The following is a 25,626-nucleotide window of genomic DNA, read 5'->3' on the forward strand; positions in this document are numbered from 1 at the left end:
GCCTGGCACGTTATTGGCACCCAATAAATATTTGTCAAATGAAAGAACACAGTGCCCGTTTATTTGGAGATAAATTGCTTGTTATTATTGTTTTTGCGCATCTAAAATCATGAAAGCTTAGCCACTGCCTCCACTAGGGGGAGCAGATGAGTAAGCAATGTGACAGCCCCAGGAGAAAGCGCACACTACACATGCGCTTCTAAAACAGAGCTACAGGGAAGCGCACAAATTCCCCCTCAGTGCAGAGAATGCCGTACCTCCTTAGGAATAAAAAAACCCTATGACTGCACAGTCCTTTAGGAGCAAAACCTTTCCTGTGGTTTCCAAGGTGTCCTGGGCCTGCCCTCCTCTCTGATGGCACCTTCAGACTTTCTCCCCCACAGGTTGTGATCCAGCCAGGCTCCCCAAGGACTAGGGCCTGGGCTTCACTCTTCCATTCTCTCTCTCTCTCTCTCTCTCTCTCTCTCTCTCTCTCTCTCTCTCTCTCTCTCTCTCTCATGTGTGTGTGTGTGTGTTGCTGGAATTTGAACCCAGGAACATTCTAATTCTGAGCTATACTCCTAAACCCTTCCTTTTTGTGTTTATTTTTGCAGTGCTAGAGATTAAACTCACGGGCATTTTACCTCTGAGGCACACCCCCAGCCCTAATTTTTATTCTTTTATTTTGAAACAGGGTCTCACTGAGTTCCAGAGGGCCCCACTGACCCTCCTCCAAGTACTGGGATCACAAGCTTGCCCAGCCTTTTTTTTTTTTTTTTTTTTGCACTGGTGGCTTAACCGAGGAACATTCTACCTATGGGCTACATCCCCAGCCCGATGTTTTATTTATTTATTTTTGAAACAGGGTTGCAGAGGGCCTCTTAAATAGCTGAGGCTGGCCACGAATTTGTGATCTTCCTGTTTCAAAATAAAGAATAAAAAATAGAGCAGGGGGTGTAGCTTGGAGGTTGAGGGCCCTGAGTTCCAGACCCACGAAAAAAAAAAAAAAAAAAAGAAAGAAAGAAAAGAAAAGAATAAAATAGAAATGGGAAAACAGTTCTGAGTTAGAATGCCCCTGGGTTCAATCCCCAGAACCACAGAAAAATAAAATAGTGCTGGGGTTATACCTCAGAGGTAGAATGCCTCTAGGTTCAATCTCCTATACCAAAAATAATTCAACCTTGGAAGGCCCTTCAGGACCTCCTATCTTCTGTCTAAAGTTGCCTACCCCTTTCTCATACTTGCTTATTGCATATGCCAAATGAGAAAAGCCATTCAAAAATGGACAGACATTGTATGGTTCCATTTATATAAGGTATCTTTTTTTTTTTTTTTTTTTGCGGTACTAGGACTGGAACCCAGGGGCATTTGACCTCCAAGCTACATCCCCAGCACTATTTTTTATTCTTTATTTTGAAACAGGGTCTCACTGAGTTGCAAAGGGCCTCACTAAGTAGCTGAGGCTATTTGCAAACCGAGATTCTCCTGTCTCAGCCTCCCATATGCTGGGATTACAAGCGTGCGCCACCACACCCAACTTGTATGAGGTATCTAAATTAGTCAAATTCATAGATATAGAAAGTAGAATGATGCTGGGCATGGTGGCGCACACCTGTAATCCCAGTGCTTGGGAGACTGAGGAGGATTGAAGGTTTGAGAACAGCCTTAGCAAGTAAGGAGACTCTCATTAGCCTAGTAGGACTCTGTTTCAAAATAAAAATAAAATACAGCTGGGGCCTAGATTCCATCCCCAGCTCCACAAAAAGAAGGAAAGGAGCCTGGCATGGTGGCATAGGCTTTTATTTTTATTTATTTATTTATTTATTTATTATTATTATTATTATTTTTTTTTGGGGTGGTACTGGGTTTCCTGGAAGCCCTTCTACCTCCGGGCTACACTCCCAGACCTATTTTATACTTTTTATTTGGAAACAGGGTCTCTTAAGCCAGTGCAGCTGGCTTCGAACCTGTGCGATCCTCCTGTCTCCGCCTCCCAAACCCGGGGATTACAAGCATGCACCACCACACCTGGTTTGGCATATGCTTTTAATCCCTGCTATTGGGAGGCTGAGACACGAGGATCACACAGTTTTGAAATCAGTCTCAGCTACTTAGTGAGACTCTGCATCAAAATAAAGAATAAAAAATATGGCAGGTGGTGTAACTTGGAGGTTGAATGCCCCTGGGTTCCATCCCCAGACACACACACACACCAAAAAAAAAAAAAAGAATAAAATAGGGTTAGAGGTGTAGCTCAGAGGTAGAATGACCCTGATTTCCATTCTCAGTACCACCAAAAAAAAAAAAAAAAAAGAAAGAGAAAAGAAAAAGAAAAAATATTCTGGAGGCCTGTTCACAGCAGTGCAAATGTATTTAACACTATTGAACTGTACACTTAAAATGGTTAAGATAATAAATTTTATAATGTTTTTACCACAATACAGGAGTAAATAAAGAATTAAGTAAATTGGTGGACCTGGGCATAGTGATGAACACCTGTAATCCCAGTCAGTACTTGGGAGGTTGAGACAGAAGGACTGTAAGCTTGAGGCCAGTGTCAGCAATTTAGAAAGATCCTTCGCAATTTAGTGAGACCCTGTTTCAAAATGAAAAAGGTCTATCAATCTGGCCAGGAGTGTGGCACACACTTGTAATCCCAGCGCTTGGGAGGCTGAAACAGGAGGATCGCACAGGTTTGAAGCCAGCCTCAGCTACTTAGTGAGACCCTGTTTCCAAATAAAGTATAAAATATGTCTGGGAATATAGCCTAGAGGCAGAAAAGCCTCTGGGTTCCATCCCCAGTACCACAGGGAAAAAAAAAAAGAAAGAAAGAAAAGGTCTGGGGGTGTAGCTTAGAGGTAGAATGCTCTGGGTTTAATCTCTAATACAAAGAATATATAGCAATCTAGTATATTGCTGAAATAAGGCCATGGGACACTTTTTGCTTTTTTTTTTTTTTTTTTTTTTTTTGGTGTGTGTGTGTTTCTGTGTGTGTGTGTGTGTGTTTTTTTTCTTTGTGTGTCCCTGGGATGGAACCCAGGGACGTTCTACCTCTGAGCTGCACCCCCAGCCATAATTCTTTTATTCTTTATTTGGAAACAGGGTCTCACTGAGTTGCAAAGGGCTTCACTAAGCAGTAGCTGAGGCTGTCCTCAAACCCTGATCCTCTTGTCTCAGCCTCCCCAGTGCTGGGATTACAAGCGTGCGCCACCACGCCCGGCTGCTTTTTGCTTCCTGGACCCACACAGTGATTACTAGAGTCTTTTTCAGGTTTGTCCAAACTTTTACTAGCAAAAAGCCTGTAAAGCAGAATAAGTTCACATTTTCAAAATATGTAATAAATATCACTATCTTCAGAGCAAAGCATTTTCATTTTTTTTCTTTTCTTTCTTCTTTCTTTCTTTCTTTCTTTCTTTTTTTTTTTTTTTTTTTTTTTTTTGGTATTGGGGATGAAACCCAGGGCCATTCTACCTCCGAGCTACATTCCCAGCCCTATTTTTTATTCTTTATTTTGAAACAGGGTCTCACTGAGTTGCAAAGGGCCTAAGTATCTGAGGTTGTCCTTGAATCGCGATCCTTCTACCCCAGCCTCCTAAATGCTGGTATTATAAGCGTGCACAACCACACCAGCTCCACAGGTATATTTTCTACATAGTCACTGTTATTGTTTATATTTACCCCCAACAAATCAGTATCATTTAACAACATCCAACGTCTCTTGCCTCCTTTCTAGTGAATAGTTGGTGCGCTTTCTTTTTTCTTACCTTCCTCCTTTTTTTTTTTTTTTTTTCGGGTCTGGGGATGGAACCAAGAGGCATTTGGCCTCCGAGCTACACCTCCTGCCCAATTTTTTATTCTTTATTTTGAAACAGGGTCTCACTAAGTTGCAGAGGGCCTCACTAAGTAGCTGAGGCTGTCCGCGAACCGTGATCCTCCGGTCTCAGCCTCCCGAATGTTGGGATTACAAGCGTGCGCCACCACGCCCGGCTCCCTTCTTTCGTGTTTTTTTTTTTTTTAATCTATTTCTTTCTCTTTTCCCTGACATTGGAATTTGAACCCAGTGCCATCACCTCCAAACTACACCTCTGTCCCTTTTTTTTGTTTTGTTTTATTTTAAAACTGTGTCTCCAGCCAGTGCACATTTGTAATCCCAGTATTTGGGAGGCTGAGACAGGAGGACTGCAGGTTCAAGAACAGCCTCAGCAAATAGTGAGGCCTTCATCAACCTAGTGGGACCCTGTTTCCAAATAATAAATAAAATAGGAATGGGGATATAGCTCAAAGGTAGAATGCCTCTGGGATCAATCCCCAGAATCATCATCATCATCATCATCATCATCATCATCATCATCTTATTAAAATAAATTTAAAAAATAAAATAGGGCTGGGGGTGTAGCTTGGAGGAAGAATGCTTGAGTTCAATCCCCAGTACCACACTCACACAAAAACCTTTAAAATAATACTAGTTTAAAAATAAATACAAATTTTAAAAATAATACTAGTACCCAGGCATGTGGCACACGCCTATATTTCCAGTACTTGGGAGGCTAAGATAGGACAATCACAATTTGAGGCCAGCCTCAGCAACCTATTGAGAGCCTATCTCAAAATAAAAAATAAGCCAGGTGTGGTGGTGCACGCTCGTAATTCCAGTACTTGGGAGGCTGAGACAGGAGGATCACAGGTTCACAGCCAGCCTCAGCAACTTCAGGTTTGTCCAACTTAGACCCTGTTTCAAAAAAAATAATAAATGGGGCTGAGTGTATAGCTTAGAGATAGAATGCCCCTGGGTTCAATCCCCAGTACCAAATAAATAAAATAAAATAAGATAAAATAAAAAAGGTTAGAGGTGTAGCATGAAGGTAAAATGTCCCTAGCTTCAATTCCTAGTGTGTGTGTGTGTGTGTGTGTGTGTGTGTGTGTATATGTCAGAGACACCAGATGCAGGGGCTTATCAATATCACTGGATAAAGCCCCCCTACCTAATCCGCATCAGAAGAGGAGCACTCCGCGAAGACTGGGCACCGCAGCCTGCTGACCCCATCACCTGTTCACACCTCACAAGCCTTGCCCAGGAAACCGGTCACAGCCATGGAATTCCAGCTCTCTGTCTCCTGATCTTGCTATAAGGCCCAGCTTTAACTGACACCTTGAAACTACTGGCAGTAGGGGCCCTCACTCTAACTCTGTGAACTAGTTTGTTAAACCCCTTATCTGCCGGTGCAAGGTTGTCATCCCAGAATTTGGAAGGCTGAGATAGGATTGCGGTTCGAGGACAGCCTCAGCTACTTAGGCCCTTTGCAACTCAATGAAACCCTGTTTCAAATAAAGGCTAAAAAATAGGGTCAGGGTGTCACTCAGAGGTAGAGTGCCCCTGGGTCCCATCCCCAGTACTGCAAAAACAAAAAACAAAAAACAAAAAAACCTTATCTGACCATCTGCACTTTACACTCATAACCTGCCCTCTGCCTTTGTCTTTGACTTTTGAAACCCTGTGACCTTCTTAACCCTTTCTTAGCCTTTCTAATAAATATGTATATATAACATTTATATCATATTACATATTATATGATCAGATTGGAATGGGCTTCCCTCCATCCTTCCATGCCACCATGATGGTGGACAGAGATGTTCTGGCTAATGCTCTCAAATATCAACAATGTGAAAAACAAAGGCAAACGCCAGGCCCTTATGGAGCTGGGCTCCAAAGTCATCGTTTGGTTTTTAACTGTGATAATGAGGCATGGCTACATTAGTGAAGTTGAAATCACTGACGATCACAGAGCTGGGAGAACCATGTGGACCTCACAGGCATCTTACACAAGTGTGCAGTGATCAGCCCCAGGTTTGATGTACAGCTCAAAGACCTAGAAAAATGGCAGAATAATCTGCTCCCATCCCATCAGTTTGATCTTGTATTGACAACCTCAGCTGGCATCGTGGATCATGGGAGAGCAAGATGAAAACACACAGGAGAGAAAAAGCCCTGTGATTCTTTTTTTTCTAGGGATGTAAAATGTATATAGAAATAAATGGATTCCCTGAAAAAAATGATTGAAATGGAATAAAAGAACCTGGGGTTACCTTTGGTCACAACACCAAGTGAACCATGAGTATTGTTGGTAAATTAAAGCTGGTGAGAGTGATGTAGCTTGTGAATCCACTGAGATCATGCAAAGACAGGAACATGTCCAGGCTAGGCTGATGGTATAGCCCACTCGAGGCACACAGCCCATAGAGACCAAAGCTCTTGGGGATCCTCGGGAGTTTGGAAGAGTGTTCAGAGATCCTGGGATCAAAGCCTTTGAGAGCCGCTGCCCAGGACCGTGAATGTCCTCATTCCTGTGCTATCTGCGCAGCCCCCACTGTGGCCATTTCTGAATGCCTGATTCCCACACTTGGTCATGCTCCTGGCTAGTCCAACCCTCTTCTATTAGGATGCCTTTCTATTTTGATTTAACACACTTGAAGCACTATCTTCTTGCACAGGTGTCCAATAACAGCTGCGTTGGCAACAGCCTCAGGATTCCACATAACTGATCTGTTCAGTGAACAACCTCAGACCCACAGAGCAGCCCCTCACCCTGCTGTGCTGAACCATCTTTTCTGGCTGGATTCGTGTGGTTACCTGGTTTCCTGGTTTCTGACCTGAGTTAGCCGCCGGTTCCTACTCTTGGTTTCCCTCTTCAGATGGCCTCTTGCTGTGGGGATCACTCATCAGCCACTCCCATCATTGCTGTCCCATTCCAGAGTGTGAGCTGGATCAAATCAAGGTTAGGGCACTCCTGCCAACAAATTAATACACGTGTGTGTGTGTGTGTGTGTGTGTGTGTGTGTGTGTGTGTGTGTGTGTTACTGGGAACCCAGAAGCATTCTACCTCTGAGCCACATCCCTAGCCCTATTTTATTTTTTTATTATTATTTATTATTTTTTTTGTGGTACTGGGGGTAGAACCCAAGGGCTTTTCTACCTCCAGGCTATACTCCCAGACCTATTTTATACTTTATTTGGAAACAGGGTCTCACTAAGTTGCTGAGAGCCTCACTCAGTAGTTGAGGCTGGCTTCGAACCTGTGTGATCCTCCTGTCTCAACCTCCCAAACGCTGGGATTACAAGCGTGCGCCACCACGCCCGGCCTTTATTTATTTATTTATTTATTTATTTATTTATTTATTTATTTATTTGGTGGTACTGGGGTTCCTGGAAGCCCTTCTACCTCCAGGCTACCCTCCCAGACCTATTTTTACATTTTTTTTATTTGGAAACAGGGTCTCCTAAGCCAGTGCGCGCTGCTGGCTTCGAACCTGCGCGATCCTCCTGTCTCTGCCTCCCAAGCGCAGGGATTACAAGCGTGCGCCACCATGCCCAGCTATTTTTTAATTTATTTTATTTTTATTTTTATTTTATTTTATTTATTTATTTATTTAATTTATTATTTTTTTGGTGGTATTGGGGTCCCTGGAAGCCCTTCTACCTCTGGGCTACACTCCCAGACCTATTTTTACATTTTTATTTGGAAACAGGGTCTCCTAAACCAGCACGCGAGGCTGGCTTCGAACCTGCGCGATCCTCCTGTCTCTGCCTCCCAAGCGCAGGGATTACAAGTGTGCGCCACCACGCCCAGCTATTTTTCTATTTTTAAACAAGGTCTCACAAAGTTACTGAGGATGGTCTTGAATTTGTGATCATCCTGCCTCAGCCTCCCAAGTACTGGAATTATAAGTCTGTGCCAACATGGCTAGCTAATACTGGAACCCAGAGGCGTTCTATCACTGAGCTATATACCTCCAGCCCTATTTTATTCTTTTATTTTGAAACAGGGTCTCACTGAGTTGTGAAGGGCCTTCCTAAGTAGCTGAGACTGTCCACAAACAGCAATCCTCTGGTCTCCACCTCCTGAATGCTGAGATTACAAACATGTGCCACCACGTCAGGCTTTTTTCTTTATTTTGAAAAAGGGACTCACTAAGTTGCAAAAGTCTTCACTAAATGTCTGAGGCTGGGATGTGAATCTGTAATCCTCCTATCTCAGCCTCCCAAGTACTGGGATTACAAGTGCGTGCCACTATGCCCAGTACCGCTATATACATGTATGTATATATATTTTTTGGGGTGGTGGTGCTGGGGCTTCTGGAAACCCTTCTACCTCCAGGCTACACTCCCAGACCTATTTTATATTTTTATTTGGAGACAGGATCTCTTAAAGCAGCGAGGCTGGCTTTGAACTTGTGTGATCCTCCTGTCTCTGCCTCCCAAGCGCAGGTATTACAAGCGTGTGCCACTACACCTGGCCTATATGCTATATTTTTAAAAGAACATTTGTAGCTGGGCGTGGTGGCGCACGCTTGTAATCCCAGCATTCGGGAGGCTGAGACCAGAGGATCACAGTTCGCGGACAGCCTCAACTACTTAGTGAGGCCCTCTGCAACTCAGTGAGACCCGGTTTCAAAAAATAAAGAATAAAAAATAGGGCAGGGGGTGTAGCTCAGAGGTCAAATGCCCCTGGGTTCCATCCCCAGACCCGCAAAAAAATAAACAAATAAATAAAAAATAAAGAAAAGAAAAGAAAAGAAAAGAAAAGAAAAGAAAAGAACATTTGTAAACTGGACATGTATACTAAGAGGTGGTATATGCTTGTAGTCCTGGTACTTGGGAGGCTGAGACAGGAGGATTGCAGGTTTCCAGTTAGCTTCAGCTACTTAGTGAGGCCCTCCACAACTTAGTGAGACCCTGTTTCAAAATAATGAATACAAAATTAGGCTGGTGACAAGCCAGGCGTGGTGGTGCATACTTGTAATCCCAGCATTCGGGAGGCTGAGACTGGAGGATTGTGTTTGGAGGATAGCACAGCTACTTACTGAGGCCCTCTGCAACTTAGTGAGACCCTGTTTCAAAATAAAGACAAAAAATAGGGCAGGGGTTGTAGCTCGGAGGTCGAATGTCCCTGGGCTCCATCCCCAGACCCCCCCAAAAAAGCCAGCTGTGGCAGGGCACAATTGTAATCCCAGCATTTCAGAGGCTGAGACAGGAGGATCACCATTTGCGGACAGCCTCAGCTATTTAGTGAGGCCCTTTGCAACTCAGTGAGACCCTATTTCAAAATAAAGAATAAAATATAGGGGTAGGGTGTAACTTGGAGGTAGAGTGCCCCTGGGTTCTATCTCCAATTCCAAAAATAAATATAGATAGATAAATAGATGATAGATAGATAGATAGATGATAGATAGATAGCAAGGCAGCCGGGTATGGTGGCGCACGCTTGTAATCCCAATATTTGGGAGGCTGAGACAGGAGGATTGCAGTTCAAGGACAACTTCAACTACTTAGTGAGGCTCTTTGCAACTCAGTGACACCGTTTCAAAATAAAGAATAAAAAAATAGGCCTGTAGAAAGCCCCTGGGTTCCATCACCAGTACTGCAAAAAAATATAAAAATTAAAAATAGGTCTGGGGCAGTAGCTCAGAGGTAAAATGCCCCTGGGTCCCATTCCATCCTCAGTTACAAAAAAAAAAAGTTAGCCGGGCGTGGTGGCGCACGCTTGTAATCCCTGCGCTTGGGAGGCTGAGACAGGAGGATCACGCAGGCTCGAAGCCAGCCACGCGTGCTGGCTTAGGAGACCCTGTTTCCAAATAAAAATGTAAAACTAGGTCTGGGAGTGTAGCCCGGAGGTAGAAGGGCTTCCAGGAACTCCAGTACCACCAAAAAAAAAAAAAAAAGTTATACCTGGCATAGAGAAATTTCCTAGAATAGAAAATATTGATTTTCTGTGACAGCTTAATATCTTCCAAGCAAGAGACTAATTACAGCTGTAAAATGCGGAGTGAACCATAAAACCAATAAAAAGCAAGGCAGCAAGCTGGACGTGGTGGCACAGGCTTGTAATCCCCATGCTTGGGAGGCGGAGACCGGAGGATCACGCAGGTTCGAAGCCAGCCTTGCTGGCTTAAGAGACCCTGTTGCCAAATAAAAATATTAAAAATAAGTCTGGGGCCGGGCGTGGTGGTGCATGCTTGTAATCCCTGCGCTTGGGAGGCTGTGACAGGAGGATTACACAGGTTCGAAGCCAGCCTCAGCTACTTAGTGAGGCTTTCAGCAACTTAGCGAGACCCTGTTTCCAAATAAAATATAAAAGAGGTCCGGGAGTATAGCCCGGAGGTAGAAAGCCTCTGGGTTCCACCCCTAGTACCACCAAAAAAAAAAAAAAAAAAAGGTCTGGGAGTGTAGCCCGGAGGTAGAAGGGTTTCTAGTACCACCACCAAAAAAATTAAAAATAGAAGCATGGCAGCAGAGTTTGAACAAATGCAAGGTGAGGGAGGCATTAAATTGACCCCCTCCCTGGAATCGAGGCCCAGTTTCCTACCAGAGTATGATGAGAGGGAAAGTAAGTCAAAGCGGGAAGGGCTTCTCTGGCTCCAGGGTGGGAATCTCACAATAATACAGCTGCCTTTACCCAGCACTCACCAGTCTCAGGCACAGTATTAACTTTATATTTTTTTTCCCGCAGTACAGGGGATAGAACTCAAGAGCATTCTACCTCTGAGCTATGTAGCTTAAACTGCCCGTAAACCTGTGATCCTCCTGTCTCAGCCTCCCAAACGCTGGGATTACACATGTGTGCACCACTGTGCCTGGAAATACCAATTTTCATTTGGGACTTGAATGTGGGTGGTGGCCTTGGGAGAATAACAGATGTAGGAATGTGGGGTGGGGCAGGAGCCTGGCTCTGAAGTTACCTGGGCCTCAGCTGGCACCTGCTGGCTTCAGGACATGGACATACTCCTTCACATCTCTGAACCTGGGTTTCCTGAGCTATAACATGGAGAGTCTCACTATTAACTTACAGAAATGTGATGAGGATGCTGTGGACTGGTGGCTCAATGTAACATCAGCATCCTTCCCTCCTGCAGTCCACCACTGTCTTGGAGTACTTCCAAGAGCATCCTAAGAGAGAGGCCCCAGCCAGGTGTGGTGGTACCACTTGTAATCCCAGTACTTGGGAGGCTGACACAGGAGGAGTTGAGGACAGCTTCCGTGGCTTTTATTTTGAAATAGAGTCTTGCTGGATTGATGGGAGTTTTGCTACTTCCTGAGTCTATCTTCAGACCTGAGATTATCCAGTCTCAGCCTCCCAAGTACTGGGATTACAGGCAAATACCACTGCACCTGGCCCCCAGTCATTTTTATTTTTTTTTTTATTTTTATCTTATTTTTGGGGGGTCTGGGGATGGAACCCAGGGCATTCGACCTCCAAGCTATACCCCCTGCCCTATTTTTTATTCTTTATCTTGAAACAGGGTCTCACTAAGTTGCAGAGGGCCTCACTAAGTAGCTGAGGCTGTCCACGAACCATGATCCTCCAGTCTCAGCTTCCCAAATGCTGGGATTACAAGCGTGCAGCACCACGCCTGGCTTCAGACATTTTTTATTTGGAGATAGGGTCCCACTAAGTTGCTGAGGGCTGAGTTGCTGAGACTGGCCTTGAACCTGTGATCCTTTTGTCTCAGCTTGAGCTATTGAGAGGCTGAGAAAGGGGACTTGCTTGAGCACAGGAGTTTGAGATCAGCCTAGGCAACATAGCAAGACCCTGACTAAACACACACACACACACACACACACACACACACACACACACACACACAAAACCAAACAACAAACAAAAAAAAAAAAAAAAACAAGCACCGGGCGTGATGGCGCACGCTTGTAATCCCTGCGCTTGGGAGGCACAGACAGGAGGCTCGAAGCCAGCCTAGCTGGCTTAAGAGACCCTGTTTCCAAATAAAAATATAAAAAATAGGTCTGGGAGTGTACCCCGGAGGTAGAAGGGTTTTCAGGAACCCCAGTATCACCAAAAAAAAAAAAAAAAAAGCCAATGCCAGGCATGGTGGTACTTGTAATGCCAGCATTTGGGAGGCTGAGACAGGAGGATTGCGGTTTGTGGACAGCCTCAGCTACTTAGTGAGGCCCTTTGCAACTCAGTGAGACCCTGTTTCAAAATAAATAATAAAAAATAGGGCTGGGGATGTAGCTCTGAGGTACAATGCCCTCGTGTTCCATCCCCAGTACCGAAAAAAAAAAAAAAAGAAGAAGCCAAATAAGATTGGTAAGTATATGCAGTAGACTGGGGTGAATGAATGGCAGGGCATTAGAAGGGTCTTGGCAAATCCATTAAGGCAGAAGCCTGAAGTAGGGAGCCCCTTTTCAGGAAAAGATCACAAGATTATAAACACAAAATTGCTGGGGCCTTTCTGGGTTTAAAAAGGGTCTGTGCAAACGAGACAGGTGAGAGGTCCTGTACTTTAAGCTCTTCTAACTTCACGGCAAATTGACCAAGGATTTGAGAAGCAAACTGGTCATGGGGCTGGGATGTAGCTCAGGGATAGAGATCACTTGCCTAGCATGCATGAGGCTCTGTGTTCCAACTCCAACACCACAAACAAACAAAAAAAAACAGTAAGCTAGCTGGGCATGGTGATGCGCGCTTGTAATCCCAGTACTTGGGAGGCTGAGACAGGAGGATCATGGCTCACGGACAGCCTCAGCTACTTAGTGAGGCCCTCTGCAACTTAGTGAGACCCTGTTTCAAAATAAAGAATAAAAAATAGGGCTGGGGGTGTAGCTTGGAGTTAGAATGCCCCTGGGTTCAATCTCAGTACTGGGGGTGGGGGGGAAGTAAGCTGGTAACATAGATTCAGGAAATGGTTGCAGAGTTTCATTTTTTTTTTTATAATCCTGCCTGGAAACACCTTCTCTTCCTTCTTCCTCTAAACTGTGCCTTCCTGGCCTGCAAAATGCAATGCAAGCCTGCCCTCCTCTCCGAAATCTTCCCAGATGTGGCCCTTCCCCACCACACCGGTATCATGCCTCAGCTGTGTGTGCGCCTGACACCCACTGTTCTTATTCGTGCCACTCCACTGTGTATTCGTTACCTACTGCCGTGTAACAAATGTCTCCAAAATATAGAGGTTTAAACAACACACATGAGTTATCTCTCAGATTCTGTGGGCCGTGTGTCCAGGCATGGCTTTGCTGAGTCCGTGGTCAACTTCAGGCTTGACTAGAGGGACCTGCTCTCTAGTTCACACGATGGGAATCCAGATTCAGTTCCTCTCAGGCTGTGGGACTGAGGACTCAGTTCCTCAAGCACAGCTGGCTGAGGACTCCCGGGTTCCTTGCCATGTATTGCTTCTCCATCAAGCAAGTGGCTTGGGGTTAGAAAGTGTGAAAACTTGGTTTATTATCTCTTATGACCCATTGTTTCTGTTAGATGGCTGTCCCAAGCAAAAGCAACTCCATTTTGTGAAGGTTTTCCACTTACTGGAAAAGGCTCCTCTCTTGCTTCCTGGAATCTCTTATATTTTGCTTGGCATAGACTGCTGGGAACCTTTAGACAACTCCTTTCCTGCCCCAAGAACCTCCTTCCTGCCTTAAGAACTACCCACTGGAATTTGAATTTCCATTCTGATTAACCTAACAAAACCAAGACGGGAGTTACTAGTAGGACGCTGGGGAGGTAGAAGATTTATCTCCGCAGCCAAGATCAAGGAAAGGTCAAGATGCAGGTAGGCCCTTGGGATTTCACTTGCAGAAACTCCTTGTTTCTCTAGGTCAGTTTTTAGCATGAAACAAAATTACCTGGAAGGATGTGTGTGTGTGTGTGTTACTGGGGATGGAACCCAGGGGCCTTCTACCTCTGGGCTACACTCCCAGACCTATTTTATATTTTATTTGGAAACAGGGTCTCACTAAGTTGCTGAGAGCCTCACTAAGTAGCTGAGGCTGGCTTCGAACCTGTGCGATCCTCCTGTCTCAGCCTCCCAAGTACTGGGATTACAAGCGTTGCCCACCACACCCGGCTACCTGGAGGGATTACTAAAGGGCAGTGTATCTGGGCCTAGCTCCAGAGCTTCTGATTCACTGGGGTGAGGTGGGACCCAGGGCTTTGTATTTCTTTTTCTGGCCTTGAATTTGCTAACCTCTTGCCTCAGACTTTCGAGTAGCTGGGATCACAGGCATGCACTGCCCTGCCAGGCTAGGGCTTTATATTTCTTCTTCTTCTTTTTTTTTTTTTTTTGGTTTTATTTTTTTCCATTGTTTGTGAATTGTATTTATATACATCATAATGGGGTAAAAAACTTGTGTAGACATAAATGCACACACCACCCAGCCAGCCCCCTCCCCATCCCTCCCTCCCATGCTTGGCTTTAGTGGTTGACTATGATATAAATAAGTACATTGTATGCTTTAAAGAGTTTCCTTCTTCCCCCCTCCGATTCCCACAGTTAGGTTGCCTTATTTGCTCCTCTATAGAATCTCCTTTTTCACCTGGAGTTCCTCCTATGACCCCTTTCACCATAGCTTTCACATATTAGGGAAAACATCAGATTTCTTACTTTTTTTTTTTTTTTTTTTGCGGGTCTGGGGATGGAACCCAGAGGCATTGACCTCCAAGCTACACCCCCTGCCCAATTTTTTATTCTTTATTTTGAAACCAGGTCTTACTGTGTTGCAGAGGGCCTCACTAAGTAGCTGAGGCTGTCCACTAACTGAGATCCTCTGGTCTCAGCCTCCCGAATGCTGGGATGACAAGCGTGCGCCACCACGCCCGGCTTCAATTTCTTACTTTTTGTGACTGACTAATCTTGCTTAGCATAATGTCCTCAATTCCATCCATTTCCCTGTAAATGATGCAATTGTGCTTTCTTTTACGGCAGAGTAAAATTCCATTGTGTACTTACCCCACAGTTTTGTAATCCATTCATCTTTTGATAGATAGCTTAGCTGGTTCCACAGTTTGACTGTGGTGAATTGTGCAGCTATGAACATAGATACACATGTATTAGTTTGGTAGTTTGGTTTCCTTTCTTTTGGGTAGATACCCAGAAGTGGTATCGCTGTATTGTACAAATGGTAAATTTGTTCCCATTCTTCTCCATACTGTTTTCCAAAGTGGTTGCACTAATTTGCAATCCCACCGACAATGTCTTAAGAGTTCCCACTTCTCCACACCCTCGCCAGCATCTGTTGTTTGTGTTTTGAATGATTGCCATTCTAGTTGGGGTAAGGTGAAATCTCGGGGTAGTTTTGATTTGCATCTCTCTGACTGCCAGTGATGTTGAGCATTTTTTCATGCATTTATTGGCCATTTGAATTTTTTCTTTCTTGAAGTGTCTATTTAGTTTACTTGTCCATTTTTTTATTAGATTGTTTTTAGTGTTGAGTTTCTTGAGTTCTCTGTATATTCTAGATATTAGTCTCTATCAGAGGAGTAGGTGGCAAAGATCTTCTCCCTTCTGTTGGCTCTCGATTGAGGTTCTTGACAGTTTCCTCTGCTGTCTTCAGTTTCATGCAATCCCATGTATTGATTCGCCTTTTAGTTTGTTGTGCTTTTGGGGTCTTGTTGAGAAAGTTTTTACCTGTGCCTATGTGTTGCAGTGTTGGACCTATGCCCTCTTCAAGGAGCCTCAAGGTCTCTGGTCTAATTTCCAAGTCTTTGACTTTTTTTTTTTTTTTTTTTTTTTTTTTTTTTTGCGGGTCTGGGGATGGAACCGAGGGCCATTCAACCTCTGAGTGACACCCCCGACCTATTTTTTATTCTTTATTTTGAAACCGGGTCTCACTGAGTTGCAGAGGGCCTCACTAAGTAGCTGAGGCTGTCTGCGAACCGTGATCCTCCGGTCTCGGCCTCCCAAATGCTGGGATTACAAGCGTGCGCCACCACACCTGGCTTGATCCATCTTGAATTAACTCTTGTGCAGGGTGAGAAAGTGGGATTAATTTCCAATTTTCTGCATATGGTTAACCAGTTTTGCCAACACCATTGTTGAACAGGCTATTTTTTTCCCAGTGTATGTTTTCAGCCCCTTTGTTAAAAATCAATTGGCTATAAGTGTGTAGAAGAGCTTTATATTTCTAACAAGTTTTCTGAACTGCTGTTGCTGGTCTAGGGACTACACAGAAGACATTATGCTCTGGGGGAAACAGGTCAAGTGACTCAGAGCTTCCTGCCTTCTATCTGGCTGTCTCCACTCTCAGCTTCCAAGTCTTGAGAAAACCTAGTTGACTGAGGAGTGAGGCTCTTCTATGGTCAGAAAGGTAGGATCCTATACTTGGCTGCCCTGTGAATATCACATGGGATGGGGGTGGGAGGACGTTCCCAAAGCTAGGAATGCCGGACATACAGAACTAGATGTCCTCAGCCAGCTGTGGTAGTGCACATCTGTAATCCCAGTACTTGGGAGGCTGAAACAGGAGGATCACAGGTTTAAGACCAACTTCAGCAACTTAGCAAGACCTTCAAATAGCTCAGTAAGACTGGAAACAAGTCAGTGAAACCTTGCTTCAAAATAAAAAATAAAAGCTGCACGTGGTGGCACATATTTGTAATCCCAGTACTTGGGAGGCTGAGATAGGAGGTTCCCTATCTCAGGTTCAGGTTCAAAGCCAGCTTCAGCTTCTTAGTGAACCTCTCAGCAGCTTAGTGAGACCCTGTTTCCAAACAGAATATAAAATCGATCGGGAAGCCAGGCGTGGTGGCACACTTGTAATCCCAGCATTTGGAAGGCTGAGACTGGAGGATCGTGGTTTGCGGACAGCCTCAGCTACTTAGTGAGGCCCTCCGCAACTTAGTGAGACCCTGTTTCAAAATAAAGAATAAAAAATAGGGCAGGGGGTATAGCTCAGAAGTCAAATGCCCCTGGGTTTCATCCCTAGAACCATAAATAAGTAAATAAATAAATAAATAAATAAATATAAAATAAAATAGATCTGGAATAAATATAAAATAAAATAGATCTGTAGCCCAGGGGTAGGAGGCCCCAGGGTTCCATCCCCAGTACTACTACTACTACTACTACTACTAATAATAATAATAATAATAATAATAATAATAATAATAAAAATATAAAAAATAAAAAGAGTAGGTGGTATATCTCAGTGATAGAATGTTCAATCCTTACTACCAAACCAGACAGCTGGGCATCCTCAAAGTAGTAATTAGACAAGCTGACAGACAGTTCTCTCTATCTGGAGCAAGATCTGCCACAGCAACTTCTCCTCTCAGGGCAGAAAGCTCAAGAACAAACGGGCCAGGCACGGTGGTGCACACCTGTAACCCCAGTGGTTGGGAGGCCGAGATAGTACAATCACACTTTTGAGGAAAATCTCAGCAACTGAGTGAGCCTCTCAGCCACCTATCAAGATCCTGTTCCAAAATAAAATAAGAGATCCAGCTATGCCACTCCTGGGTATCTTTCCAAAGGTACTGAAATCAGAAAATTATAGTAATATATATGCATATCCAGGTTTGCAACAGCACAATGCACAATAGTTATGAAACCAACGTAGGTTGTCCATCGACAGATAAATGGATTACAGAGTTATGGGATATACACACAAAGTAATTCTGCTCAGCAATAAAGAAAATCAAAGTCATCAGCAGGAAAATGGATGGACCTGGAGAACATTATGTTAATGAGATTCTCCAGTCACAGAAGAGGGACTCCAGATAATGAGGGAGAAACTCCGGTGGCCCGGGGAGGTGGTCTAGGGAAAGAGGTGGACAGGGAGGATCAGTGGAGGAGACACTTCCATCGACATTATGTATGCAACAAGTATAAAAAATAATTAAAGCAGCTGTGGGGGTATAGCTTGGAGATAGAACGCCCTTCAGTTCAATCCCTAGGACCACAAGGATGAGGAGGTTGCAGAGGAGGAAGAAGAAGAAGAACTAGAAATGGGGAAGGAAGGAGACGGCCCCCAACTGATCCTTATCTCTAGTCAAACTCTATTTTCCTGCCCAAGAGGAGGCTCCTGCCCCCTAGAGGCCATGATCAACTCCACAGCTGAGTTGATGACTGCCTGGAGGAGGCAGGACTCTGCACTGGACCCTTTCTGTCCAGGTAAGCCACTGCCTAGGACATGTCATCGTGCACGTTGAAGCTTTTATTTTTATTTTTTTGTACTTTTCTTGGTGCATTATAGATTCATATCATAATGTAGTCCATGGTGATGGTGACTTACACGCACGCAGCACTTGGCGGGCTCCCGCCCCCTCTCCCTAGAGGGTATTGAGATTGGCGTTGGTGTGCTCACCGTGCGCCTAATGCTGGCGGAAGTGTTGCCTTCTTTGATACTCTTCCCGCTCCCTAAGTTGAAGTGTTGTGGACCATCAGGGGTTAAGTTTCTGAGGTCAATTACACTGTCTCAGTAGCACCCACAGTGAGCTGAGGAGAGGAGAATTCTTACAGGCAGGACTGTCTCAAGGTCCCCACATCAGAAATGAGCCCAGGTGGACACCACTCTTTTATTTATTTATTTATTTATTATTTTTGCAGTACTGGGGATGAAACCCAGGGGCATTATATCTCTGAACTACACCCCCAGCCCTATTTTTATTTTATTTTATTTATTTATTTATTTATTTATTTTGTTGGTACTGGGGTTCCTGGAAGCCCTTGTACCTCAGGCTACACTCCAAGACCTATTTTATACTTTTTTATTTTTGGAAACAGGGTCTCTTAAGCCAGCGCGGCTGGCTTCGAACCTGCGCAATCCTCCTGTCTCCACCGCCCAAGCGCGGGGATTACAAGCGTGCGACACCATGCCCGGCCTACTTATTTATTTATTTATTTATTTATTTATTTATTTTTAGTGGTACTGGGGGTGGACGCCAGAGGCTTTCTACCTCTGGGCTATACTCCCAGCCCTATTTTATATTTAATTTGGAAACAGGGTCTAAGTTGTTGAGAGCCTCACTAAGTAGCTGAGGCTGGCTTCAAACCTGTGCGATCCTCCTGCCTCAGCCTCCCAAGCACTAGGATTACAAGGATGTGCCACCACGCCCGGCTTATTCTTTATTTTGAAACAGGGTCTCACTGAGTTGCAGAGTCTCACTAAGTAGCTGAGGCTGTTCCCAAACTGCGATCCTCCTGTCTCAGTCTGGTGTGGTGGCGCATGCTTATAATCCCCGCCCTTTGGAGGATGAGACAGAAGGATCTCACAGGTTCGAAGCCAACCTCAGCTACTTAGCGAGGCTCTCGGCAACTTAGTGAGACCCTGTTTCCAAATAAAGTATAAGGCAGGTCTGGCTCTCAGCCCCACGTCACTGCACTGTTCCAAGCTGTCAGCTACCCACAATGGGGGTTTTCCAGAAGCATTTTCACAGTGCTTGCAACAGCAGCCTGGTTCTAGCAGAGTACTCATTGTGGTGACTACGAGCTAAACAGTTCCTCTCTGGGGGATGAAGTAATCGTGGGAAAGCTGGGTACAGTGGCCCATGTGTATGGTCTCAGCAATCTGGAAAGCTAAGGCAAGAGGACTGCAAGTTCGAGGCCAGCCTGAACAACTTAGCGAGACCCTGTCTCAAATAAAAAATGAAAGTCTGGGGGTGTAGCTTAGTGGTCGTGTGTCCCTGGGCTCAACCCCCAGTATCACACACACACACACACACACACACACACACACACACACACAATTATACTGGGTAATTTGACTATAGTGATGGTTGTACATCTCTGTGGCTACACTGAACCACTGAACTGTATGCTTTAGATGGGTAAATTGTGTGATATGTGAGATTTATCTCAATAATATTTCTTTCTTTCTTGTTTTGGTAGTAAGAGTTGAAACCAGGGGCATTTTATCTCTGAGCTATGCCCCCCCTCCGCCCTTTTTATTTTTATTTTGAAACAGGGCTTCACTAAGTTACAGCATAGTGGCCTTGAACCTTCAATCCTCTTTTTTTCAGTCTCTCAGGTACTGAATTACAAGCATGCACAACTTTCCCCAGCTCAAACTATTTTTTAAAAGCTGTAGTAGGGGCCGGGCGTGGTGGCGCACGCTTTTAATCCCCGCGCTTGGGAGGCAGAGACAGGAGGATCGCGCAGGTTCGAAGCCAGCCGCGCGCGCTGGTTTAGGAGACCCTGTTTCCAAAATGAAAATGTAAAAAATAGGTCTGGTAGGTCTGGGAGTGTAGCCCGGAGGTAGAAGGGCTTCCAGGAACCCCAGTACCACCAAAAAAAAAAAAAAAAAAAAAAAGCTGTAGTAGGGCCGGGCGTGGTGGCGCACGCTTGCAATCCCCCCTGCTTGGGAGGCGGAGACAGGAGGATCGCGCAGGTTCGAAGCCAGCCTTGCTGGCTTAAGAGACCCTGTTTCCAAATAAAATATAAAATAGGTCTGGGAGTGTAGCCCGGAGGTAGAAGGGTTCCATCCCCAGTACCAACAACAAAACAAAACAAAACAAAAAAACTGTAGTAGGAAGCTGGGCACACACTTGTAATCCTAGGATTCAGGAGGCTGAGGCAGGAGAATCACCATTCATGGGTAGCCTCAGCTACTTAGTGAGGCCCTTTGTAACTTAGTGAGACTCTGTTTCTAAATAAAGAATAAGGGCAGGCATGGTGATGCATGCTGGTGACGCATGTTTGTAATCCCCGTGCTTGGGAGGCTGAGACAGGATCGCACAGGTTCAAAGCCAGCCTCAGCTACTTAGTGAGGCTCTCAATAACTTAGCGAGACCCTGTTTCCAAATAAAGTATAAAATAGGTCTGGGAGTACAGCCCGGAGATAGAAAAGCCCCCGAGTTCCACCCCCAGTACCATAAGAAAAAAAAAGAGAGAGAGAGAGAATAAAATATAGGGCTGGGGGTATAGCTTAGAGGTAGAATGCCCCTAGGTTGCATCCCAAGTACTGAAAAAAAACAAAAACAAACAAACAAAACAATTGTTGTTGGTGTGCTAGTGCACACCAGTAATCTCAGTACTTGGAAGGCTGAGACAGGAGGATCACAGGTTCAAGGACAACCTCAGAAAGTGGTGAGACTCATCAACCTAGTGAGACCCTGTTTCAAAGTAAAAATAAAAAATAGAGCCAGGTGTGGTAGTACACACTTGTAATTCCACTACTTGAGACAAGGAGGATTGCAGGTTCAAGAATAGCCTTAGCAAGTAGTGAGGCTCTCATTAAGTTAGCGAGACCCTGTTTAAAAAAAAAAAAATTGGACTGGGGTATAGCTCAGAAGTAGAATGGCCTTGGGGTTCAATCCCAGAACCATAAAATAAAATAATATAATCCAGGTGTGGTTGTACATGCTTGTAATCCCAGCATTTGGGAGGCTGAGACAGGAGGACCCAGGTTCACGACCAGCCTCAGCTACTTAGTGAGATCCTTTGCAACTCAGTGAGACCCTGTTTCAAAAATATAGAATAAGCCGGGCGTTGTGGTGCACGCTTGTAATCCCCGTGCTTGGGAGGCTGAGAAAAGGAGGATCACACGCGTTTGAAGCCAGCCTCAGCTACTTAGTGAGGCTTTCAGCAACTTAGTGAGACCCTGTTTCAAAATAAAATATAAAATAGGGCTGGGAGTATAGCCCGGAGGTAGAAAGCCTCTGGGTTCCACCCCCAGTACCACCAAAAAAAAAAAAAAATAGGGCTGGGGGTGTAGCTTGGAAGTAGAGTGCCCCTGGGTTCCATCCCCAGTACCTCAAAATAAATAAATAAATAAATAAATAAATAAATAAATAAATAATAAAATAAAATAAAATTAGGGCTGGGGATATAGCTTGGTGGCAGGACGTTCCTGCGCTCAATTTCCAGCACTACAAAAATAATAAAAATAAAAATGAATTGTGAGCCAGGCGTGTAATTCCAGCATTTTGGAGGCTGAGACTGGAGGATCATGGTTTGCAGACAGCCTCAGCTATTTAGTGAGGCCCTCCGCAACTTAGTGAGACCCTGTTTCAAAATAAAGAATAAAAAATAGGGCAGGGGGTGTAGCTTGAAAGTCGAATGCCCCTGGGTTCCATCCCCAGGCCCTCAAAAAAAAAAAAAAAAAAGAAAAAGAAAAAGAAAGAATTGTAGTGGGCTAAGTCATGCAGGAAGTGTGGCCTGAGGGCTTCAGGGCTGTTGTAATAAAGGTTTTGCCATTTTCTAGCCATGTGACCTAGCGCTATTTTTTAATTTCTCTCTCTGAACCTCATTTTCCTCATTTTAAGAGGGGAATTAGAACCTTTTTTTTTTTTTTTTTTTTTTTTTTGCAAAGTCGTTTTGGTGGTTGAGGGAAAGGTGCAGCCTAAGGCTGGAATACTTATTAGTATGAGAGACTGAGGCGGGAGGCTCTCAGGTTTGGGGCCCACCTCAGTAATTCATTTATTTATGTACTTATTTACTGTGGTACTGTGGATTGAAATCCAATGTCATTCTAGCTCTGAGCTATCCCTCCAATCCTATTTCTTTTTTCATTTTGAATCAGGGTCTCATTAAGTTGGGGAGGGCCTCAGTTGTTGAGGCTGGCCACAGACCTATTCAGCTTCCCAATTACTGGGATTACAGGTTTGTGCCACCACACCCGGTTTCAGCCACAGTAATTTAGCAAGACCCTTGCAGCTTCGTGAGTCCCTGTTTCAAAAAAGAAAATAAAAGCCAAGCGTGATGGTGCACGCTTGTAATCCCAGCATTCGGGAGGCTGAGACAGGAGGACAGCGTTTCACAGACAGCCTCAGCTACTTAGTGAGGCCCTTTGCAACTCAGTGAGACCCTGTTTCCAAATAAAGAATAAAAATTAGGGCTGGGGTTGTAGCTCGGAGGTAGAATGCCCCTGGGTTCCCTCCCCAGTACAGAAGAAGAAGAAGAAGAAGAAGAAGAAGAAGAAGAAGAAGAAGAAGAAGAAGAAGAAGAAGAAGAAGGGGAGGAGGAGGAGGAGGAGGAGGAGGAAAGGAGGAGGAGGAAAGGAGGAGGAGGGGAGGAGGAGGAGAAGAAGGAGAGAAGGAGGAGGAGGAGGAGGAGGAGGAGGAGGAGGAGGAGGAGGAGGAGGAGGAGAAGAAGAAAAAGGGTCAAGGGGTGTATCTTGGAGATGAATGCCCTGATTTCAATCCCTAGTTCCAAAACAAACAAAAAAGTTCGCTTTGGCTACTGTTTGAAGCATGGATGGAGTGGGGCGGGGTGTGAAAGAGAGAGACTGTTACAACAGACCAGGCAAAAAGACAGTGGCCAGGATCAGGGTGGTAGCGTTGGGAGAGAGGAGAGCGGAAGCCTGTGTCTATTTTGATGGTTACAATTCCTGTTTCTGGTTCCTCATGAGGTCTGTCTGTGTCTTGCCCCCGGGTTCATATCAATTCCCCTTTTAATATCCCTCCCAAATTTCCTTCCTGCTTTGACTAGTATGAAGGAAGGATTCAGTTATGTGCATCCGAACCACCCCGACTAGACAGCGGCTTGCCAGGCTGCTCTAATCCACCCCTATCTGTGCCAGTATTGGGAAAGATTTTCAATTTTTGAAATATATCTTCGGTAGAAAAAGAAGCCAGGAGAGCCAGAGAAAGGGCTACAGGATCCCAGACACCAAGGGTGATTAGCAAGATAACAGATAGCTTCAGGGCCTTTCTCAGTGTAATGATAAGGTTTCCCAAAGTGAAAAGATGCCATAAACCTTCAGGAGATCCCAGACTTCAATAATCATGGGAGGATGCCCTAAGCCTTCAAGAGAAACCAGAATCCGGCCTAAGAGTTGGTAGATCTTCTCGTTACCATTTTACCAAAGAAGAAACCATACACTGGAGGTGAAATCACTTGCCCAGGAGTCCACATTTGATCCCAAGAGCCTGGCTCCAGGTCCTAAACTTTCGACCACTCTGCTATCCCGCCTGGCTGAGGGTTGAGGCCTGAGGAAGGGGTGGTCTGCCTTGCAGCAGAGTCCAACAGACCCTTCAGATGGGGTTCAGGAGTTCAAGGGAGCCACTCCAGGCTGGAAAGCGACGGGCAGGAACCCGTGGCGGTTCTCTCCTGCAGGACTGGCCAGCAGCAGATGCCGGTGCCTTAGTTCATTTTGTGTTTCTATAACAAAGTATCTGAGACTGGGTCCGTTAAATGCAAGAGATGTTTACTTAGCTCACTATTTAGGTGTCTGGCAAAGCCCTCCACTCCCAGCTGCTTCACAAAACCAGAGACTTCAGTGAAGAGGGAAACTAACTGCGCGTGCGGGGTGCCCTCGCTTTAGAATAACCAGCTCTCGCGAAGGAATGGAGTCACAAGAAAAAGGAGCCTCTCCAGTGAGCCAGCAGCAGGATCCATGTATGTGGGTGGAGCCCCCGTGACCTGATTGCCTCTTCTAGGCTCCACCTGTTAGAGATTCTACCACCTCCTTCCCACCAACGTGGAGACCGAGTTTCCAGCGCTTAATCTTTTAAGAGGATCAGTTATATCTAAACCACAGCAAAGGGAAGAAAGATATGGTTAGAAAACGCCTAGAAAGCCAGGCATGGTGGTGCACACTTGTAATCTCAGTATTTGGGAGGCTGAGACAAGAGGATCGTGGACAGCCTCAGCTACTTAGTGAGGCCTTCTGCAATTTAGTGAGACCGTGTTTCAAAATAAACAATAAAAGCCGGGCGTGGTGGCGCACGCTTGTAATCCCCGCACTTGGGAGGCTGAGACATGAGGATCGCACAGGTTCGAAGCCAGCCTCAGATACTTAGTGAAGCTTTCAGCAACTTAGTGAGACCCTGTTTCCAAATAATATATAAAAAAGGTCTGGGAGTATAGCCTGGAGGTAGAAAGCCTCTGGGTTCTACCTCCAGTACCACCAAAAAATAAATTAATAATAATAATAATAATAATAATAATAATAATAAATAGGGCTGTGGGTGTAGCTTGAAAGTAGAATAACTCTGGGTTCCATCCCAGTACAGCAAAAAAAAATTTTTTAAATAGGGTTGGGAGGCTAGGCGTGGTGGTGCAAGCTTGTAATCCCCATGCTTGGGAGGCGGAGACAGGAGGATCACACAGGTTTGAAGCCAGCCTTGGTGGCTTAAGCGACCCTGTTTCCAAATAAAAGTATAAAATAGGTCTGGTAGTGTAGCCTGGAGGTAGAAGGGTTTCCAGGAACCCCAGTAACACCGAAAAAAAAAAAAAAAAGCCTTAGAGCCACATGTTTATAATCCCAGAATTTGGGAGGCTGAGACAGGAGGATGGCAGGTTTGAGGCCAGCCTCAGACCCCGTTTCAAAACAAACAAACAAAAAATATTTTAAGGGCTGAGGGTTGCTCAGAGGTAGAATGCCCCTGGATTCAATCTCTAGTACAAAAAAAGAAAAAAGAAAGAAAGAAAAAATAAGGAAAGTGTGAGGGGGGGGGCGGATGAGAAAACCTAATACATGAAGGACACAGCCTGGAACCTGAAGATAATCAAGAAGCAGGTGTCAGGAATCCACAACCAAGCCAAAGAAATAGCCAGAAAGCCGGCTTTCCAGCAGGTGCTTTCTCTTCCGCCATGTGTTTTTCCCCAGCCCCTCTTCCTGCAGCTAGTCCTTCCCTTGCAGGACATCCAGACGCTGGTCCATGCCTTCATCCTCTTAGACGCGCTCATACCTGGCTAAGGGAGGGCTAATGGCGCCAGGAGGAGGCAAAGCCATTGGTAGTTGATACGAAGAGTCAAATCGAACGCTCTCACCTGCCCCCAAGAATAACAAACAACAAAGGCCAGAGACAGGAGGTACCGATGGCTGCCTTCCCTGTCCCTGCACCGGCTGGCCAGCCACCATCGCAGCCCACAGAGCTGAGAAGCCAGCAAAAGCAGGAGCAGGCCACTGCCAGGTGCCCGCCTGCCGGACTCGACCTGGCCTCTTGATCTACATACGGTTCAGCTGCCCGGTCCTGG

At 45.1% G+C, this 25,626-nt stretch overlaps 1 pseudogene across 1 annotated transcript; it reads left to right on the forward strand.

Moving 5' to 3' along the window:
* Positions 1–5,594: 5,594 nt before the first annotated feature.
* On the forward strand, positions 5,595–25,345 carry LOC308260026 (small ribosomal subunit protein uS8-like; annotated as a pseudogene). Its single transcript has 3 exons — positions 5,595–5,967; positions 6,670–6,752; positions 25,256–25,345. The product of its transcript is annotated as a small ribosomal subunit protein uS8-like (transcript).
* Positions 25,346–25,626: the final 281 nt, after the last annotated feature.

This window comes from Muscardinus avellanarius (assembly GCF_963383645.1).
Source record: "Muscardinus avellanarius genome assembly, chromosome: 3".
Lineage (NCBI taxonomy): Eukaryota > Metazoa > Chordata > Mammalia > Rodentia > Gliridae > Muscardinus > Muscardinus avellanarius.